The following is a 22,237-nucleotide window of genomic DNA, read 5'->3' as shown; positions in this document are numbered from 1 at the left end:
TGGTTGGTTTCCCTAGGTGCCGGCTGAGCTAGAGGCCAAAATCTACCGGTAGGCACTTTGCAAAAAACACCTCTGTTTTCTGTCAGTCAGTCACAAAACTTTATTCGGCAAATGCCATAAAAGTACAGACAAAAACACAAATACCACACAATAATTACGTTACAGTAAATAGATAGAAGAATAAAATAGTACCATATCTAAAACATTACGTAAACATCCGGTCTAAAATCTCATAAAAGAAACAAATAAAACTCATAACATAAGAAAAATCACAATAACAGAATACAAAGATTAACTTACAATATTAAACTATACATACATATACATTTAAAATGAAATGAGCCTTTTCCTAATGCTTAAGGAAGCTGTAACAAAATCTAATACAAAATGACAAATTTGTCTATCTGGCAATCTCTGAAAATATATTAAAGCTTCCTTGTAATGGATGGGTCTAACAGAACGTAAAGTGGGTAAAATGCAAACCCCTCTAGGAGCAGCATAAAAAGGGCAAAAGAGAAAAAAGTGCAAAGTACTCTGGGTTGATCTAGAATCACAGGGACAAAGAGGTAAATCCCTTTTCCAAAAACATGGTTCAGGAAACGCTACTTTAAAATGAATTAAATTAAGTCTAAAAAGTGTTAAAAAAGAAAGTATCTTAAAACTGGAAAACAAGGTCAGATAAGGTTCAAGGCATGGGGCTGTCACAACCTGAGAATAGGAATCAAAGGATTTTAATTTCAGAGAACTGTAAAATCTCAGGTCTGATATGTACTCGGAGTAAGTAGCCTTCAGAACGGACCTAGAATTTATAGTTAATAGGTGAGGTTCATCAAACATATATCTAAGACCTAAATTCTCAAAAGAGTTTCGTAGAAACATAAGCCAGGGGATCCTATTTGAATTTTCCAATTGTAAGCATTCGGAAATACAATCTTGGACCAATTTTGCCATTGGGTTTAGCCAACATCTAATCCAAAGCAATAATGGCGCCAAAAAAAACCCTATCCTCCAAAAAACACTGACCAAGTTCTTCGTGGCAGATGATATTTGCAGTACATTTTGGAACCAACAGTAATCTTCGCAAAAATTTATTTTCGACCCTCTGGAGAGATGGTACCTTTACACAGCCCCAGACGCCTGCTCCGTAGAGCACAGCTGCGGTACACTTAGAATTATACAAAGTTTTCATATGTGCGGGGGGTCTATGGCCTAGTTTATTAGAGAAGCGAAAGATCGCTTCGGTGTTCCTTATCAGCTGTTGGAGCTTAAAATTAATATGAGTCTTCCAGGACAGAGAGGAACTCAAATGCATGCCTAGGTAACAAAAATCTTTGACCTTAATAAGAGAATGCCCTCCCATAGTAAATTGTTTGGATTTTGTGTTACGTGGGCCACAGGTCATGACAAAAGTCTTGGGGTAATTGACCTTCAAATCGAGGCTCGACATAAACTCATAAAACATGTCCAATAAGCCCTGTAAGCCATTTGCAGTACGAGCAATTAAAACTGCATCATCCGCATATAATAAAACTGGAAGTAATCTTTGGCCCATCTTCGGTACATCCTTTGCTTGTTTAACCAAAAAATCATAGAGCCCATTTATATAAATCAAGAAAAGAAAAGGGGCTAAAATACATCCTTGCCTTACGCCCCTGGTTGACAGAATAGGAGGGGTTCTCTGCCCAGATGAGCCGACCTGAACAGAGACCGTTAGGTCTGTATGTAGACGTTTAATAAGCTCCAATAGAGCCGGGTCACACCCTAGAACTTCTAGGATTTGCCATAACTTGGATCTGTTAACCAAATCAAAGGCACTGGTTAGATCGATAAAAGCCATGTGGATGGACTCTTTCTTAACAGACACATATTTATTAAGTATCAATTGTAAGTTTAAAACTTGCTCAACTGTGCCCACACCGGGTCTAAAACCAAATTGGATGGGAGATAAAATCTGGGCATCTGTTACCCAATCTTCTAAACGGGACAAGATCACACTACCTAAAATCTTTGCCGTTGAATCAATAAGGGAGATTGGTCTGTAACAAGAGGGGTCTTGTCTATTACCTTTTTTAAAGATGGGAACAATAATAGCCGATTTCCATGAAGAGGGCACATTACTAGTTACCACGTTGTTCAACACATTTGTAACCAAAGGGCCCCAGAGCTCAATTTCTGATTTAAAAAGGTCGACAGGAACCCCATCGGGTCCAGGGGCCTTTCCCTGCCTTGATCTATCAATGGCACCTTTGACCTCATGGAGATCAAAAATAATATTTAGGGCCTTAAAGTTAAAATCTGGAGTAAAATGTGTAGCAGGAGTAACTGCCACATGCGAATTCTCATAAGTTTCAGAGCAGAAAACTTTCCTAAAATGATTTATCCAGACATCCTCGGTAATAAAACATTCATTGGCCAAAGAGTTCTTATCAGAAAAGTAAGGGTGATTTATCACTTTCCAGAATTTGGAAGTGTCCTTAAATTCAGATGCGGCCAAAAGATCGCTCCAAGCCCTGGACCTAATTTCGGATTTCCGTTTATCAAGGGCAACCTTATAGTCAGTCCTCGCTGATTTTACTAATTGACGTGCGGGAGGAACTGCTTTAAGAGCTTCTTTAAGTTTTTTATGGGCTAAAGAACACGCAGAATCAAACCATCTATGGACCACCGGCCCCTTCCCGGGCCTGTCCATCACCAGGGCGCGTGAAATATCACTACTTAAGGATTCGAATTCTCGCACAATACAGTCAGAGTCTGATTGCTGAGACAAACACGTATAAATCGTATCAGACCTACTTCTTACAATTTCTTGGTTAAACTTTTTAGGGTCAATTTTATCCCATTTTAAACGAATGCCACTATTTAAATTATAAACTGTAGCAGCACACAAATTTTTGTTCAAGGGTGCCTGATTTACTTTTAGGTCCAGTGTAATACTAAGAGGGTTGTGATCACTTGCACAATGAGGCGTAATCTTAAAATTTCTAATTAGATAAAAATCAGAAGAGCTGATAAGTATAAAATCAATGGTACTCCCCTTCAAATTCCCGGTGTAAGTGGGCGTATTACGGGCATCAGGGGCCAATTTCTCTGTAACGTGAACCAGATCAAATTTACAAATAAAAGAATTTAAGGCATCTCCTTCAGAGGTATGATTAAAATGAATTGGTGACTCTCTACCCTCAACAGGGAAGGCACACAAGTCCGTGTGTTCTTTACAGCATAAGGGAATGTTAAAATCACCCACCCAGAAAATAGTTAAATCACTAAACTGTAAAGCATGTGAGGAATCTATAAAATCCATTACCTCTTCCAGATGGGTCATAAGGAAGCCCCGAGGGATATTATTATAAAAGTTTAAAATTAGAATATCCTTTTGCCCGCTTATAGAGGCGAGAACAACCATAAAATAAGGGGAAGACCAAATTAGGGACACATTTAAAAGCGGAAGATTTACAGAAACGAGTACTAAAAGGCCACCACTAGCTCTCCCCATGTGAGAACTCCGTGCCGGCTGGCAAAAAGAAGTAAAGCCATTCAAGAAAAACATATCTTTAGACCAAGTTTCCTGTAGACAAATTATATCATAAGAAGAAATGAAACTCTTCCAGTCCGAATTGTTAGTTTTAGATCGCAACCCTGCTACATTCCAACTGAGCAGGGTTAGTGGTCTAAATGCAGAACATAATGATGAGACTTTGGTATTTAGATGAGTTTGTAAATCTGTAGTACACATTCCTGTGCCCCTGATACGCTTGGATTGGACGGTCCCAACCATCCGTCTCTCTAAATTAGAAGAACAGTGGTGGGTCACCGATAGTCAATCATTCTCATCAAAGTGACTAAGGGTTGAGAATCTATTGCTAGTTGGAACGTTGACCTGTAAGAGAGACCTATCTGGCTCTTGGCTGTGCATGCTTAAATTAGTAATAGGACGATTTGGTAAAAGCACAGGGTCATAAAAATGGTGCAGGGAATGGATTTGAATCTTGTTATTTAACATATTACAATAGGCCGATTTAGTCAAAAAATAATCTACTGACTGAGGATTGGCAAAGTTTAAAATAACATAATCGCCCTCCTTCAATTCTTTTGAGAAGCCAACCCTCTTCACCCTTCGGGCCATAAGAATCTTATCATTACGGAAGCCTGAAGAATTTGGTTTAAATTTAGAATTCAACCAATGGCCGGCTTTCCTAATTAAAGAGTGGGTATCTTCTAGTTTGCGGCACTCCAAAGGAGGAACGTTAGAAAGAACCAAAACGTACGGATTACAGTCCGGAGGTAAATGTAAAGAGTCTGCATGATTAGTGAATAAGTTGGAGCCATTGTCTTGCAACCTAGAGGAGTGAGCCTTCCTTGCTGGACATAATACAGGGTTATCCACAAGGGTTCCTTGGCCAGGGACAACTTGTAGATCAGACAAATAGTTACCGGCTCCTTGGGGTGCCAATGTAGGGGGAGGAGTAGGTAAATGAACTGATTCGGGGCCAGGGAGAATTCCCGAGCTAAGTGGGCCAGGTTTAGAGAAACTAGATAAAAGCCTAGTTACATCATTAAAAAAACAATCAAGCTTCTCGGTAATCAAAGTTGTAATTTTAGCCTCTAAAGTTGCACAAAATAATTTAAGTGTCGAGTCAAATCCATTAGAGCCATCTTCAGAAATGATCGTACTTGGAAGACATTCAGAGGTAAAAACCAAGGGGGCTGAAGGTTTGTTACTTTGGGTCAAATGGGTAGGTAAGTTCTTTTTAAAACCTGTGACCTTTTTTACATTTTTTGGCTTTTTCCCGGCTCGCCTCTTCTTCATAGGTGGAGAAACAGTCTGAGAACCCTCAGAAGGAGGAGTAACTAAAAGGGGAGAAGAAGTAGTACGATCAAAAGTAGGAATTTTGTCTTCTTTCAACTGGATGGAGTTTGTTGTTAAGGACAGTGGTGAAAGACCAGTACTTAAGGAGGTAGGAGCGTGGCTGATAAGTTCCAGAGAAGGTTCCAGCGGAGGATATTGGACAGTACTTTGGACAGCCCCAATCCTTTCTTCTACATGTTCTAGTTCAGACTCAATGGCCCCCATTACAGAGGATAAATAACTGGTAATGGAGGACTGGAGGGAGCTGGACCCACCTATCCCCTTTTGAACATTAATTTTCCTTTTCCCCATTTTTAATAAGAGATCGCACTGTACCTGGCGCAGCACACAAGTATAAATGACACTGTAGAGAGGAGAAGGCGTTAGAGGGGGGGCCCAGCCCGGCCTCTTCCGGTCGATGACGGGCGAAGGACGGGCCCGCCCTTTGCCCGGGCTTCGCCCGGGCGCCGCCCGCGCGCGTCCCGCGGTTGCGGGCGCGCTGTGTATTAAAGAAGGGCTTCCCGCCCTATCAGCAGCTGAGGCTGCCTCCGGCAAAGTTTAAAGGGCTCCCGCCCAGGAAAGAAGTTGTGCGCGTCCCGCGGTTGCGGGCGCGCGGTGTATTAAAGAAGGGCTTCCCGCCCTATCAGCAGCTGAGGCTGCCTCCGGCAAAGTTTAAAGGGCTCCCGCCCAGCAAAGAAGTTGTGCGCGTCCCGCGGTTGCGGGCGCGCTGTGTATTAAAGAAGGGCTTCCCGCCCTATCATCAGCTGAGGCTGCCTCCGGCAAAGTTTAAAGGGCTCCCGCCCAGGAAAGAAGTTGTGCGCGTCCCGCGGTTGCGGGCGCGCGGTGTATTAAAGAAGGGCTTCCCGCCCTATCAGCAGCTGAGGCTGCCTCCGGCAAAGTTTAAAGGGCTCCCGCCCAGGAAAGAAGTTGTGCGCGTCCCGCGGTTGCGGGCGCGCGGTGTATTAAAGAAGGGCTTCCCGCCCTATCAGCAGCTGAGGCTGCCTCCGGCAAAGTTTAAAGGGCTCCCGCCCAGGAAAGAAGTTGTGCGCGTCCCGCGGTTGCGGGCGCGCTGTGTATTAAAGAAGGGCTTCCCGCCCTATCAGCAGCTGAGGCTGCCTCCGGCAAAGTTTAAAGGGCTCCCGCCCAGGAAAGAAGTTGTGCGCGTCCCGCGGTTGCGGGCGCGCTGTGTATTAAAGAAGGGCTTCCCGCCCTATCAGCAGCTGAGGCTGCCTCCGGCAAAGTTTAAAGGGCTCCCGCCCAGGAAAGAAGTTGTGCGCGTCCCGCGGTTGCGGGCGCGCGGTGTATTAAAGAAGGGCTTCCCGCCCTATCAGCAGCTGAGGCTGCCTCCGGCAAAGTTTAAAGGGCTCCCGCCCAGGAAAGAAGTTGTGCGCGTCCCGCGGTTGCGGGCGCGCTGTGTATTAAAGAAGGGCTTCCCGCCCTATCAGCAGCTGAGGCTGCCTCCGGCAAAGTTTAAAGGGCTCCCGCCCAGGAAAGAAGTTGTGCGCGTCCCTAGGTGCAGGCTGAGCTAGATGACAAAATCTACAGGTAGGCACTTTGCAAAAAACACCTCTGTTTTCTGTCAAAAAATGGGATGTGTCCACGATGTGTTTTGGGGCATTTCCTGTTGCGGGCGCTAGGCCTACCCACACAAGTGAGGTATCATTTTTATCGGGAGAATTGGGGGAGCGCTGGGTGGAAGGAAATTTGTGGCTCCTCTCAGATTCCAGAACTTTCTGTCACCGAAATGTGAGGAAAATGTGTTTTTTAGCTACATTTTGAGGTTTGCAAAGGATTCTGGGTAACAGAACCTGGTCAGAGCCCCACAAGTCACCCCATCTTGGATTCCCCTAGGTCTCTAGTTTTAAAAAAATGCACAGGTTTTGTAGGTTTCCCTAGGTGCAGGCTGAGCTAGAGGCCAAAATCTACAGGTAGGCACTTTGCAAAAAACACCTCTGTTTTCTGTCAAAAAATGGGATGTGTCCATGATGTGTTTTGGGGCATTTCCTGTCGCGGGCGCTAGGCCTACCCACACAAGTGAGGTACCATTTTTATCGGGAGAATTAGGGGAGCCCTGGGTGGAAGGAAATTTGTGGCTCCTCTCAGATTCCAGAACTTTCTGTCAACGAAATGTGAGGAAAATGTGTTTTTTTAGCCAAATTGTGAGGTTTGCAAAGGATTCTGGGTAACAGAACCTGGTCAGAGCCCCACAAGTCACCCCATCTTGGATTTCCCTAGGTCTCTAGTTTTAAAAAATGCACAGGTTTGGTAGGTTTCCCTAGGTGCCGGCTGTGCTAGAGGCCAAAATCTACAGGTAGGCACTTTGCAAAAAACACCTCTGTTTTCTGTCAAAAAATGGGATGTGTCCACGTTGTGTTTTGGGGCATTTTCTGTCGCGGGCGCTAGGCCTACCCACACAACTGAGGTATCATTTTTATCGGGAGACGTGGGGGAACGCTGGGTCGAAGGAAATTTGTGGCTCCTCTCAGATTCCAGGACTTTCTGTCACCGAAATGTGAGGAAAATGTGGTTTTTTTTACAAATTTTGAGGTTTGCAAAGGATTCTGGGTAACAGAACCCGATCAGAGCCACACAAGTCACCCCATCGTGGATTCCCCTAGGTCTCTAGTTTTCAAAAATGCACAGGTTTGGTAGGTTTCCTTAGGTGCCGGCTGAGTTAGAGGCCAAAATCTACAGGTAGGCACTTTGCAAAAAACACCTCTGTTTTCTGTCAACGAATGGGATGTGTCCATGTTGTGTTTTGGGGCATTTCCTGTCGCGGGCGCTAGGCCTACCCACAGAAGTGAGGTTTTTATCGGGAGACTTGGGGGAATGCTGGGTGGAAGGAAATTTGTGGCTCCTCTCAGATTCCAGAACTTTCTGTCACCGAAATGTGAGTAAAATGTTTTTTTTAACCAAATTCTGAGGTTTGCAAAGGATTCTGGGTAACAGAACCTGTTCAGAGCCCCACAAGTCACCCCATCTTGGATTCCCCTAGGTCTCTAGTTTTCAAAAATGCACAGGTTTGGTAGGTTTCCCTAGGGGCCGGCTGAGCTAGAGGCCAAAATCTACAGGTAGGCACTTTGCAAAAAACACCTCTGTTTTCTGTCAAAAAATGGGATGTGTCCACGTTGTGTTTTGGGGCATTTCCTTTCGCGGGCGCTAGGCCTACCCACACAAGTGAGGTATCATTTTTATCGGGAGACTTGGGGGAACGCTGGGTGGAAGGAAATTTGTGGCTCCTCTAAGATTCCAGAACTTTCTTTCACCGAAATGTGAGGAAAATTTGGTTCTTTTTAGCCAAATTTTGAGGTTTGCAAAGGATTCTGGGTAACAGAACCTGTTCAGAGCCCCACAAGTCACCCCATCTTGGATTCCCCTTGGTCTCTAGTTTTCAAAAATGCACAGGTTTGGTAGGTTTCCCTAGGTGCAGGCTGAGCTAGAGGTCAAAATCTACAGGTAGGCACTTTGCAAAAAACACCTCTGTTTTCTGTCAAAAAATGGGATGTGTCCATGATGTGTTTTGGGGCATTTCCTGTCGCGGGCGCTAGGCCTACCCACACAAGTGAGGTATCATTTTTATTGGGAGAATTGGGGGAGCCCTGGGTGGAAGGAAATTTGTGGCTCCTCTCAGATTCCAAAACTTTCTGTCCACGAAATGTGAGGAAAATGTGTTTTTTAGCTACATTTTGAGGTTTGCAAAGGATTCTGGGTAACAGAACCTGGTCAGAGCCCCACAAGTCACCCCATCTTGGATTCCCCTAGGTCTCTAGTTTAAAAAAATGCACAGGTTTGGTAGGTTTCCCTAGGTGCAGGCTGAGCTAAAGGCCAAAATCTACAGGTAGGCACTTTGCAAAAAACACCTCTGTTTTCTGTCAAAAAATGGGATGTGTACATGATGTGTTTTGGGGCATTTCCTGTCGCGGGCGCTAGGCCTACCCACACAAGTGAGGTATCATTTTTATTGGGAGAATTGGGGGAGCCCTGGGTGGAAGGAAATTTGTGGCTCCTCTCAGATTCCAGAACTTTCTGTCACCGAAATGTGAGGAAAATGTGTTTTTTTAGCCAAATTGTGAGGTTTGCAAAGGATTCTGGGTAACAGAACCTGGTCAGAGCCCCACAAGTCACCCCATCTTGGATTTCCCTAGGTCTCTAGTCTTCAAAAATGCACAGGTTTGGTAGGTTTCCCTAGGTGCCGGCTGTGCTAGAGGCCAAAATCTACAGGTAGGCACTTTGCAAAAAACACCTCTGTTTTCTGTCAACGAATGGGATGTGTCCATGTTGTGTTTTGGGGGATTTCCTGTCGCGCGCGCTAGGCCTACCCACACAAGTGAGGTATCATTTTTATCGGGAGACTTGGGGGAATGCTGGGTGGAAGGAAATTTGTGGCTCCTCTCAGATTCCAGAACTTTCTGTCACCGAAATGTGAGTAAAATGTTTTTTTTAGCCAAATTCTGAGGTTTGCAAAGGATTCTGGGTAACAGAACCTGGTCAGAGCCCCACATGTCACCTCATCTTGGATTTCCCTAGGTCTCTAGTTTTAAAAAATGCACAGGTTTGGTAGGTTTCCCTAGGTGCCGGCTGTGCTAGAGGCCAAAATCTACAGGTAGGCACTTTGCAAAAAACACCTCTGTTTTCTGTCAACGAATGGGATGTGTCCATGTTGTGTTTTGGGGCATTTCCTGTCGCGGGCGCTAGGCCTACCCACACAAGTGAGGTATTATTTTTATCGGGAGACTTGGGGGAATGCTGGGTGGAAGGAAATTTGTGGCTCCTCTCAGATTCCAGAACTTTCTGTCACCGAAATGTGAGTAAAATGTTTTTTTTAGCTAAATTCTGAGGTTTGCAAAGCATTCTGGGTAACAGAACCTGGTCAGAGCCCCACAAGTCACCCCATCTTGGATTCCCCTAGGTCTCTAGTTTTCAAAAATGCACAGGTTTGGTAGGTTTCCCTAGGTGCCGGCTGAGCTAGAGGCCAAAATCTACAGGTAGGCACTTTGCCAAAAACACCTCTGTTTTCTGTCAAAAAATGGGATGTGTCCACGATGTGTTTTGGGGCATTTCCTGTCGCGGGCGCTTCGCCTACCCACACAAGTGAGGTATCATTTTTACCGGGAGACTTGGGGGAACGCTGGGTGGAAAGGAATTTGTGGCTCCTCTCAGATTTCAGAACTTTCTGTCACCGAAATGTGAGGAAAATGTGTTTTTTTTTAGCCAAATTTTGAGGTTTGCAAACGATTCTGGGTAACAGAACCTGTTCAGAGCCCCACAAGTCACCCCATCTTGGATTCCCCTAGGTCTCTAGTTTTAAAAAATGCACAGGTTTGGTAGGTTTCCCTAGGTGCCGGCTGAGCTAGAGGTCAAAATCTACAGGTAGGCACTTTGCAAAAAACACCTCTGTTTTCTGTCAAAAAATGGGATGTGTCCACAATGTGTTTTGGGGCATTTCCTGTCGCGGGCGCTAGGCCTACCCACACAAGTGAGGTATCATTTTTACCGGGAGACTTGGGGGAACGCTGGGTGGAAGGAAATTTGTGGCTCCTCCAAGATTCCAGAACTTTCTGTCACCGAAATGTGAGGAAAATGTGTTTTTTTAGCCAAATTTTGAGGGTTTGCAAAGGATTCTGGGTAACAGAACCTGTTCAGAGCCCCACAAGTCACCCCATCTTGGATTCCCCTAGGTCTCTAGTTTTCAAAAATGCACAGGTTTGGTAGGTTTCCCTAGTTGCCGGCTGAGCTAGAGGTCAAAATCTACAGGTAGGCACTTTGCAAAAAACACCTCTGTTTTCTGTCAAAAAATGGGATGTGTCCACAATGTGTTTTGGGGCATTTCCTGTGGCGGGCGCTAGGCCTACCCACACAAGTGAGGAATCATCTTTACCGGGAGACTTGGGGGAACGCTGGGTGGAAGGAAATTTGTGGCTCCTCTAAGATTCCAGAACTTTCTGTCACCGAAATGTGAGGAAAATGTGTTTTTTTAGCCAAATTTTGAGGTTTGCAAAGGATTCTAGGTAACAGAACCTGGTCAGAGCCCCACAAGTCACCCCATCTTGGATTCCCCTAGGTCTCTAGTTTTCAAAAATGCACAGGTTTGGTAGGTTTCCCTAGGTGCCGGCTGAGCTAGAGGTCAAAATCTACAGGTAGGCACTTTGCAAAAAACACTTCTGTTTTCTGTCAAAAAATGGGATGTGTCCACGATGTGTTTTGGGGCATTTCCTGTCGCGGGCGCTTCGCCTACCCACACAAGTGAGGTATCATTTTTACCGGGAGACTTGGGGGAACGCTGGGTGGAAGGAAATTTGTGGCTCCTCTCAGATTCCAGAACTTTCTGACACCGAAATGTGAGGAAAATGTGTTTTTTTTTAGCCAAATTTTGAGGTTTGCAAAGGATTCTGGGTAACAGAACCTGGTCAGAGCCCCACAAGTCACCCCATCATGGATTCCCCTAGGTCTCTAGTTTTCAAAAATGCACAGGTTTGGTAGATTTCCCTAGGTGCCGGCTGAGCTAGAGGCCAAAATCTACAGGTAGGCACTTTGCAAAAAACACCTCTGTTTTCTTTCAAAAAATGGGATGTGTCCACGTTGTGTTTTGGGGCATTTCCTGTTGCGGGCGCTAGGCCTACCCACACAAGTGAGGTACCATTTTTATCGGGAGACGTGGGGGTACATAGAATAGCAAAACAAGTGTTATTGCCCCTTGTCTTTCTCTACATTTTTTCCTTCCAAATATAAGAGAGTGTGTAAAAAAGACGTCTATTTGAGAAATGCCCTGTAATTCACATGCTAATATGGGCACCCCGGAATTCAGAGATGTGCAAATAACCACTGCTCCTCAACACCTTATCTTGTGCCCATTTTGGAAATACAAAGGTTTTCTTATAGCTATTTTTCACTCTTTATATTTCAACAAATGAATTGCTGTATACCCGGTATAGAATGAAAACCCACTGCAGGGTGCAGCTCATTTATTGGCTCTGGGTACCTAGAGTTCTTGATGAACCTACATGTCCTATATATACCAGCAACCAGAAGAGTCCAGCAGACGTAACGGTATATTGCTTTCAAAACTCTGACATTGCAGGAAAAAGTTACAGAGTAAAACGTAGATAAAAATTGCCGTTTTTTTCACCTCAATTTCAATATATTTTTTTTCAGTTGATATTTTCTGTAGGAAACCCTTGTAGGATCTACACAAATTACCCCTTGCTGAATTCAGAATTCTGTCTACTATTCAGAAATGTTTCGGTTTCTGGGATACAGCATTGGTTTCACGCCCATTTCTGTCACTGACTGGAAGGAGGCTGAGAGCACAAAAAATCGTAAAAATGTGGTATGAACCAGTAAAATGCCAAAATTGTGTTGAAAATACTGGGTTTTCTGATTCAAGTCTGGCTGTTCCTGAAAGCTGGGAAACTGGTGATTTTAGCACCGCAAACCCTTTGTTGATGCCATTTTCAGGGAAAAAACCACAAGCCTTCTTCTGCAGCGCCTTTTTCCCATTTGTTTTAAAAAAACAAACTTTTCACTGTATTTTGGCTAATTTCTTGGCCTCCTTCTGGGGAACCCACAAAGTCTGGGTACCTCTAAAATCTCTAGGATGTTGGAAAAAAAGGACGCAAATTTGGCGTGGGTAGCTTATGTGAACAAAAAGTTATGAGGGCCTAAGCGCGAACTGCCCCAAACAGCCAAAAAAAGGCTCTGCACAGGAGGGGGAAAAGGCCCGGCAGCGAAGGGGTTAAGCATTTGTTGTACACACATAAGCAATAAGTGAAAACACACACTCAATGACTTAACTCCAGGCCAATACGTTTTTATATAGATAGATATTCTTTTGTTAATCTATTTTTAGAACCACAAGATTCATTTAGCAGGTAAGTACATTAAATACAAGGTACTTTGCATAGTAATAGTTGAGACTTTTAATAGAATCAATATTGTACACAGTTTTCAATAAAATGGCAAAAAGCTATTTTAAAAGGGGACATTGTGCAATTTTCAATAGTTCCTGGGGGAAGTAAGTACAGTACAGTTTCAGAGGTAAGTACCACACTTACAGGTTCGGTGTCTGAGGTATAGGTAGTCCACCATTGGGGGTTCAAGGCAACCCCAACAACCCAGCACCAGCAACACAGGGCGGGTCAGGTGCAGAGGTCAAACAGGAGCCAAAATAACGTGGGCGCCTATGCAACCAGGGGGTACTCCGGTTCCAGTCTGCTGGCAGGTAAGTACCAGTGTAGTCAGAGGGCAGACCAGGGGGGTTTGGAGGAGTACTGGAGGGGCCCCAAGTAGGCACACAAACCACACCCTCAGCGGCACAGGGGGGGCCGGGTGCAGTATGCAAATAAGGCGTCAGGTTCTCAATGGAACTCAATGGAGGGACCTGAGAGTCACTTAGGTACTACAGGCAGGGCACAGGGGGGCCTCTTGGGCAAGCCACTGACTGGGCAAGGGTGAGGGCCACCTGCTGGTCACTGCTGCACTGTTGATCGGTTTCTCACAGGCCTGGGGGCTGAGGGTGCAGTGCTTCTTCCAGGCGCCGGATATCTTTGACCAAGGCAGTCGCGGTCAGGGGGGTCCTCGGGATTCCCTCTGCAGGCGTCTTCGTGGGGGTGCAGGGAGGTCAGCCCAGAGTGGACACATCATCAGAGTCACCTGGGTCTCCTCTCTGGATAGTTGGTTTCCCTGGACATGGGTTGGGGCATTGGGTGCAGAGTGTTGGGGACTCACACTTCTGGAGTGAGATGGGAGTCCCTTTAAAGAAGGATGTCTTTTCTTCTTGTTGGGCAGAGCTGCTGCCTACAGGAGTTTTTGGTCCTCGTGATGAAGGCAGTTTCCCTGGATGCTTTTCAGGGGTCGCTGGTCCTGCAGAACGCTTCACTTTTTGGTTGGAGGGTCTTTGAAGCAGGAGACAGGCTGGTAGGGCTGGGGACAAGTCAGTTGTCGTCTCCTTTTCTTCTCTGCAGGGTTTTCAGCTCAGCAGTCCTTCTTCTTTTGAGGTCATCAGGAATCTCAAGAGTTGGGTTCAGGGTCACCCCTAAATACTAAATTTAGGGGTGTGTTGGGGTTAGAGGGCAGTAGCCAATGTCTACTGGCCCTGAGGATGGCTACACCCTCCTTGTGCCCACTCCCTCTGGGGAGGTGAGCACATCCCTATGTCTATTGGTCCTAATCCTCCAAAGCAAGATGGAGGATTTCTCAAGGAGGGGTCACTTCAGCTCTGGTCACCTTAGGGGTGGGCCTGGCTGAAGGGGTGATTCCTGCTTGTTTTTCTCATTATCCCTCCAGACTTGCCTCCCAAAAGTGGGGGCTCGTCTGGGGGACGGGCATCTATATTAGCTGGAGTGCCCTGGGGCATTGTAACACCAGACTTGAGCCTTTGAGGCTCACTGCCAGGTGTTACAGTTACTGCAAGAGGAGGTGGGAAGAATTTCCACCCAGGACAGACTTTGTTTCTGACCACAGAGTGCACAAAGGCACTCACCCCATGGGGTCAGGAACTCATCTGGAAGTGGCAGGCTGGCACAGACCGGTCAGCCTTGCACTAGCAGTTGACCTAACATACAGGGGGCATCTCTAAGATGCCCTCTGTGTGCATTTCTCAATAAATCCCACACTGGCATCAGTGTGTGTTTATTGTGCTGAGAAGTTTGATACCAAACTTCCCAGTATTCAGTGTAGACATTATGATGCTGTGGAGTTTGTAATGACAAATTCCCAGACCATATACTCAGTATGGCTACCCTGCACTTACAATGTCTAAGAATTGAATTAGACACTGTAGGGGCATAGTGCTCACACAGCTATGCCCTCACCTGTGGTGTAGTGCACCCTGCCTTAGGGCTGTAAGGCCTGCTAGAGGGGTGACTTACCTATGCCACAGGTAGTGGTTTGTGGGCATGGCACTCTGAGGGGAGTGCCATGTCGACTTTGTCTTTTCTCCCCACCAGCACACACAAGCTGCAAAGTAGTGTGCATGCACTGAGTGAGGGGTCCCTTAGGATGGCATAATGCATGCTGCAGCCTTTACGAACCTTCCATGGCTACAGGGCCCATGGTACCAGGGGTACCTTTTACAAGGGACATAACTGTGTGCCAGGGCAGTGCCAATTGTGGAAACAAAGGTACAGTTTTAGGGAATGAACACTTTCTGGTTCTTTGCTGGTTAGCAGGGTCCCAGCACACTTCCAATCAAAGCTGGCATCAACACTAAGCAAAAAGTGGGGGTGACCATGCCAATAGTGGCATTTTCCTACACAGTTCATATCTGACAACCATCTGGAAAAAATGGTGGTTGGTCCTTAACATTCGCACATCTGAATACAAAAGAATAATGTCCAATTAGTCGATCCAATGAGTCCTTTAATGGGTGCTAAACCTGGTAAAAATACCCAACCACCAAGGGTATTAGACTGCACTAGATCAGAGAAAGGAACTTCCTTTGAGCCGTGCTACAAAATTAATTTCAATACAAAGATACCAAGGCACTCCTGAAAGTAGTCCAAAGAGAATCAAATTCAAAATTAATGAGAGTCCGATGTTCCAGAAGATCATTTTCACATAGCAATGAACTTTAATTCCTTATGTTAAACATAATATATATTTATCCAGAATACAGCCAACACGTGTTTCGTCCAACAGGACTTTTTCAAGGCAGAATTGTACAAGATGAGAAGTATCCGTGTAGAACCACTAGATGAACATGTATTCCTGAGGCGGCTAGTAGTGTTTCCTAGTTTTGTAGTTCCTGAGAGTGATGAATGTTGAAGCCGTGGAGGCAGCAGTTGATGAAACTACGTCAAATGTACGGTGGAGGGCCCCTGATAAGCCCATCGAACCGTACTCTTGAGGTCCCTGAGAGTCAGAATCCGATGTTGGCGTGCGTGCTCTGTGATATCTGACAACCATATTCTAGCACCATGAGCTGTGAACTGCCATCAAAGAGATGCCTGCAAACTGCATGATACAGATACGAAAGTTATGTTCTTTCCCAGTTTTTCATTATCCTACTTTTGCTAAAATTAGTCTGTTTGGGTAGAAATACATTCTTATCAGCAAACCCAACCCCAACAACTGGGCTACGTTTTGAATCCTGAGTTTGTGCATCTCCAGAGCAAGCAGTCTTAAAAGATGCCTACTTGTATGGATGGCATATGAATCCTACACAATATTTTCCTTTTGCCGTATGTGACATGTTTTGATTTACACATGTGATTAATTGTCTCTGTGCATTTAATGTAAAGTGCTCCAACACCCTATACGGGTATAAGCAGCACCATAAACAAATACAAATATATGTGAGCAAGGGGGTATGGAGAGATGAGGGGCACTGTTTGAGGGTAATAGTGAGAAAATCATTGAAGGGCCCCAAGATAGAGTGTTGTATCCTAGTGCACTGTAAGGTCATCATTTATTATACTTTCAAAGCTGATACAACTGAATATATAATGAAAAAATGTGCTGTAGAATGCACCATTTTGCCAGTTTTTCCCCAAATTGTCCCCTCCATACCTTCACTGTAGTGGTCAGGCTTGCTTGCTGAGCTTGCTACGCAAGGTATGGGGGAAAGTCCGTCAAAATCTGTCTGCTTTGAGTTCCCAGTCCAGCCCCAAATTGTTGTACAACTTTTAAATAAACTAGGTGGGGTCTTTCCTAAATCTGAATATACCTACATGGGTGGAGAAAAGTGCTGATCCTCCTTTTCGTGGGTGATCCTGTGCTCTTATCTCTCAAAGAGTTATTGATGCACCACCTATTGAATGGTTTTGAAAGATGTTTGTCACATAAGAAGGCTTTATGACATCAGCAAAACTAGGTGCATGGTCATAAATCAGAAAACTATTTTGGAGCTAACTTTTGGGATTAAAGGAGGTCAGAGGATAAAGTCCTAACATTTGACTACCTGAGTATAAGGTTTGACAGGATAAGGATAAGGATAAGGATAAGGATACAGGCGCATTTCTCCGCTGCTAATGCAAAATTGGAGCAGACTTATTGAAGGCAATTTTGGAAGTATACAAAATTAAAGCAACTGCAATGTATGGAGCCACTCTATGAGGGTTCCACAAAGTGAGAGAGATACAAAAAACAGAAATGCTTCATAAGGAACCTATCGTGGCTTAGTCTTGTCTCGTAGGCTCTCATTATTCTAATGAGACTACTGGATTTTGAGCAGCAAGATCGTCCGTGTTGTGGGAGACTGAGTCCAACCCACTGCAGGTGACACCTGTCGCTCTAAATCCAGGTTTTGCTCCGGCCAACTAGCAGTGTCTCATCTCTACCAGGGGATAGTGATGATCGGGCAGCCGAGCGCATGACATATTAGGCTTCTCAGGGAAGTCGTGGTCACTCAGATCGCATCCGGTTCTCTCACTTACAATTCAGTCTCATATATAAATGACAAACAGAAGTAGTATATGTTTCAATGACTAGTTTAATAAAACGACTGCATCTTAGATAGCAAAGCGTGAGCTGGAATAACCAGGACGACATGATAGTATTAAAATGGTGAGGAGAAGAGTGAAGCATAAAAACAACTCTATCATATTGTCACTATAGTCGAGGGTCTATTTCCTATGTAGGTTATAATTTGAGCACAGCATGTTAAGCTCTAATTCTGCCTTTCAGGTTCCCCTGGGAAGACATCAACCCCCATACCTGAGCAAAGGCCTGTGGTCTGCGTTAGCATCTGTAGCAAAGCGTTCAGCAATCAGCATACAGTCGTGGTTCCCTGGCTGGAATCTCCCTCTATCGTGTAATGAACAAGGAAGTGTTTATATAACAACACAGCTGATATTCTGAGAAAATGCCTCTACATAAGGATGTGCATTTTCTACGAATGTTGGAGACTAGACTTCTACCATGTTCACGGCAATGTATAGAACTGTAGCCTTGAATGAAGCACAGAGTGATCAAGAATGTCTTGTTTGAGAGCACAGTGCTGGTCTAGCCAAAAACAGTTAGATAGATAAAAATGGTTATTGTAAAAATAACAATGCAAAGCCGAATAAAATATACCTAGGTTAAAGTGCACAGTGGCCTAGTGTGCTAAAATAATGTGCATGGAGCTGTAACTAAAATGGCTACACAACACCCTCCCCTTGTCGGTGGAAAGTGGTTAAAAGCCAAAGCTAAAATTTTATTGCTAAAAAGCTCAACCTAAGACATACATAAAAACCAAGTCAATTTGGACAAGTTAAAAGGACACACACAAGCATCCTACGTGTCAATTTAAAACATAAGCATGTGACTTATAACCAAATTAAAAAGACATGTCAATTTAGAAAAGTTCCAAACTAGGTACGAGCCATGGAGAAACAGGAGATCTTCCACTTCGGCAGATGTCAAAGCCGGAAAGTCCTCGACCAAAAATGATTAAGGAGCAGGTGTGTTCCATAGCCCCGGTGTCAACCAAGGCAGCATCCCATGGAGTGCCCATTGATGAGTTGTGAACAACTTCCTCCAGGAAGGGTAACTCATAACTAGCTTCACGCAGCAAACGCAACCTCAATGCGCATGTCCGGTAATGAACCCTTAGCGAGAACATCAACAGATCAGCATCTACTGCAGGCAAGCGCTGCTGTGAAAAGCAGACCTCCAGTGCATGTTCGTAAGGGCACCAGAGGCACCGAAACATGGGCTGCATACAATGCACAAACTGGTCTGAATGACAAAGACAGCCACACTCCAATTGCTCCAGGAGTGTTGCTCCAAAATACTGCATCATACGGTCACAACACAGCTGCGCCGATGGGAGCGCCGTCATTTCTCCTCGTTGCGGCGGGAAAGCCATTGCGCATAAACAACAGCAACAGCAAGATGCCAGCTAATAAAGCCAAAGTTATCGGAAATCCCTCCAAAATACTACCGAAAATTGAGTGGATAGCTGAAGGTATCAAACTAAATATGGAGGAGAAGGTGTGAACGAAACCAGAACAAACAGCTTTGAAAAAATGTGCGATTCCAGTTGTTAAATATTCGTCCCACGTGTTCACCAAAGTGTCTCGGAAAGTTTGTATTTAACAGGGACTGTATTTCTGCCGATGACCTTGCCACTTGAAGTGTGTAGGTCTCGCGCGCAGATGTAAGGGCCACATGCTTTTGAAACAGTAAAGCTTTGAGTCTGCTTAATCTGTCAAAATTCACGTTTGAAGTAGCAATGCAAGGTCAAATATCAGCTGCCTCCCTAATTCTAGTGGGGGGAAGGAGTACGTTCCCGCAGCATGTAACGACCTTAGAGACCGAAACAATGCAAACTATTCTGGCTTGCATGCCACAACAGTCTTCACCATTGAGGAGGACATAGCAGCCGTTTGAAAGCACCTAGAACGTTTGTCTAATCAAGGGGACTGGAACTCCCTTCAGATAACAAGCCAAGTTTGCAGCAGACGCGTTACACGCCCATGCAAAGACAGCTGTTTAAAAAAACCTTTGAATGGATGACAGAAGTCTTGCATTCCCTACCGCTAAGAAAGACTTCTTTCATGCCACTGAAGCATTTGTACGAGAAAGGACGCTCCCACACCTCATGTATGTAACTATCTCCTAGCTTTTCACATCTGCCCACCGGAATGTGTTTTAAACAGGAGGTGAATTGAAGCGTTGAAATGGACAGATTAATAACCCCATGTATTAACCACTCAGCAGATGGCATTTCGGCCACAATAAAAGGCAATTTTTCAAATTTTTCGATGTTAAGCATGACATAAGTCTCTTCTTTCTTTTGCCATTAGTTGTTGTTGTTGCGTTAGCTTAAAGGAAGAAAATATCTCCCTTGCACTGACGTGTTGCCATGGAACGCGACCCGCCTTTAATGTTTGAAGCGTCCAACCCAACTGCATAATGGACCTGATCTGACTCTGTCCATGGTGGAATAACGACATATCTGATTGTATAATGTCTTTGGCAGAAGAGACAATATTATTTATGGTATATATCCGGTCGAACAAGGTGTTAATCCCACTATCCACAACAGCTAATGCCTTTTTCAGATTTTCCTGATCTATTTGCCTTAACCGGGCAGCAGCATCTTGTTGAGAAAGTTTCCAAATTGCATTATAAATTGCATATAAGAAACGCTTCCTACGTGGTGTTCTGGGACCTAACAAGAAATCTTGTAAGTCACTGGAGTTAGACAGGAGACTGAGGTGTTCTCTAACCGCGTCTAGTGAGGATGATTTTAGCCATTGCTGGCATAATTTTCCCACACTACAGTATATGTTGTAAATATACCTGCATGCTCTGAAGATATATAGCGAGGGTCTGGCCTACTCGCCCTAAAACCCCCAGAGGAGTTAATAAAACGTTGATGACACCCATTGGTATCTATTGGCCACAATAACCACCCGCCAGTGTGTGTCAGTGAGGCATTAAATGTACCATTCTTGACCCACTCATTGAGCTCATTTTCAGTTGCATTTGTATATTTTTGCCATTTATAAAACTTTGCGGGGGCAGGAATACTGGGCATGTTTAATTCCTTAATTTTAGCTAAGGTTAAACAACTTCTATAAATTTTGTATTGGTCATAAATATATGTATATCCTTGGTAGGTGGTACTTTAAAATAATATGACTCAGCATTCTTTTGATTGTGCCCAGAAAAATATGCAAACTTTTCAGAATATGTTTTAGAACTCCCCTATGGCGGAGTCGGACAATGTTACCATTGCGTGTAATTAAAAACAGTTCTGGGGCTGCTCGCTCTATGTATGAAATGGTGCCCATAATAATTATAGCAAAACATATCACCATAATTTTCTTTAAATTGGTAAACATCTTCGTTCTTAAAGACAGTATAGTATTGCAATTCAGTCATCATAGAATTAACTGTTCTCACATCCCTATCATCAGAAACAATGTCTGGTATTATTATATCATTCATTGATGATTTGAACACATACGGTATTTGAATAACTTCTGTGTAACCATATAAATCAAACATTACTTTGTCCCATATTCCCATCAGGAATTGGCACTGCGGAAATGTTCACAAAAGATAAGTCTCTTCGGACTTTATGCGATGAAAAATGTGGCTTTAAAACCTCCTCCACCAGTTCAACTGTTGATCTTTCAGGAAGAAAGTGACCATGTATTAATAAGAAAAAGGTGATGACAAAACCAATCCAAAGTAAAAAGGCTAAGATAGTCAAAGAAAGCCATAGGTAGTTCCATGGGAAAATAAAATAAGTTTCTTTAAGCCAGTTTGTTAGCTTACGTGTACTTGACAAGCCAGCTGTCGAAGAGGCGAAAGAGTGTGAGAAGTCATCGTTGAAGTCGGCAAAATATCCAGAGGCAGTTTGTGCAAATGGCGGAGCCATTGTCAGCGGTGGAATTGGTGTTTACTGCAGTGGCACATTACAGATACCATAATCCGTTTGAATTGGAGTTGAGTTAACTTGGTCAAATGTTTCTAAATTAGTTGACATTAGTGGAACTAATGCAAGATCATCTTCCACACTCCCCAAGCTCGGAGAGGTGTCGGTGTTGGTGTAAACAACTTGTAGAGGAACTTCTTCGCCAGTAGTGAGAGGGATTCGGGAACTACTGGATGTTCCTCTTGGTCGGCTGTGCAGGATCGGCCACATGGTGTAGTTTGACATTGTCGATAGAGACAAAACGATTTTCTTTGGCACCTGCCAACAGCGGTAGAATGACAGTTCTGATACCGTGTATCCCCAATACAGGGACTGGTGCTCGATAAGAAGGGCCAAATTCCTTTTTCACAGCGACTTCCTCGCGTACAAGATCCCCAACTTTGGGAATCCAGCCGGTAGATGTTACAGGCATATCCTTAATTCCTGTGGAGGCGGCACTGTTGGAAGAATTATCATCACGGAACTGTTGCAATTCCTGTAAGACAGTGACACATTCATTTATGTCAAAAGGTGTTTCTGCTGCCACCACGCCAGGACCATCAAGATCCAGAACATACATTTGAGTTCTGAACAGGCACTCATATGAAGTACGACCCCCCCAGGGACCTTCTAGGCAGATTATTTAGTGCTCTCTGGACTCCATACAGGTGGCTAAGCCAACTTCGACCCATACCTAGGACTCTGGCTGTTAAGGATTGCTTTAAATTACGGTTTAATTGCTCCACGATACTATTTCCCTCGGGATGAAATGGTGACGAGTACTGGAAGTGGACCCCCAATGAAGCCATGGTGTCCCTGAATGCCCTTGAGGTGAAAGCAGGGCCCTGATCTGAATGGAAAGCCGCAATTGCATATGTACTGATAAAGACTTGCAAATCTTTAATAACAGTCCCAGCGTCAGCCGAGCATTGTGGCCACACCCATAAAAATCTGGAGCATAAATCAACAGCGACTAAATATATTTGTATTCACTACCAGGTGTTAGGGGACCACAGTGGTCCAAGTACACACACTGTAATGGT

The sequence above is a fragment of the Pleurodeles waltl genome, chromosome 3_1 (genome assembly GCF_031143425.1).
Source record: "Pleurodeles waltl isolate 20211129_DDA chromosome 3_1, aPleWal1.hap1.20221129, whole genome shotgun sequence".
Taxonomy (NCBI): domain Eukaryota; kingdom Metazoa; phylum Chordata; class Amphibia; order Caudata; family Salamandridae; genus Pleurodeles; species Pleurodeles waltl.
This window is presented reverse-complemented; position numbering follows the sequence as displayed.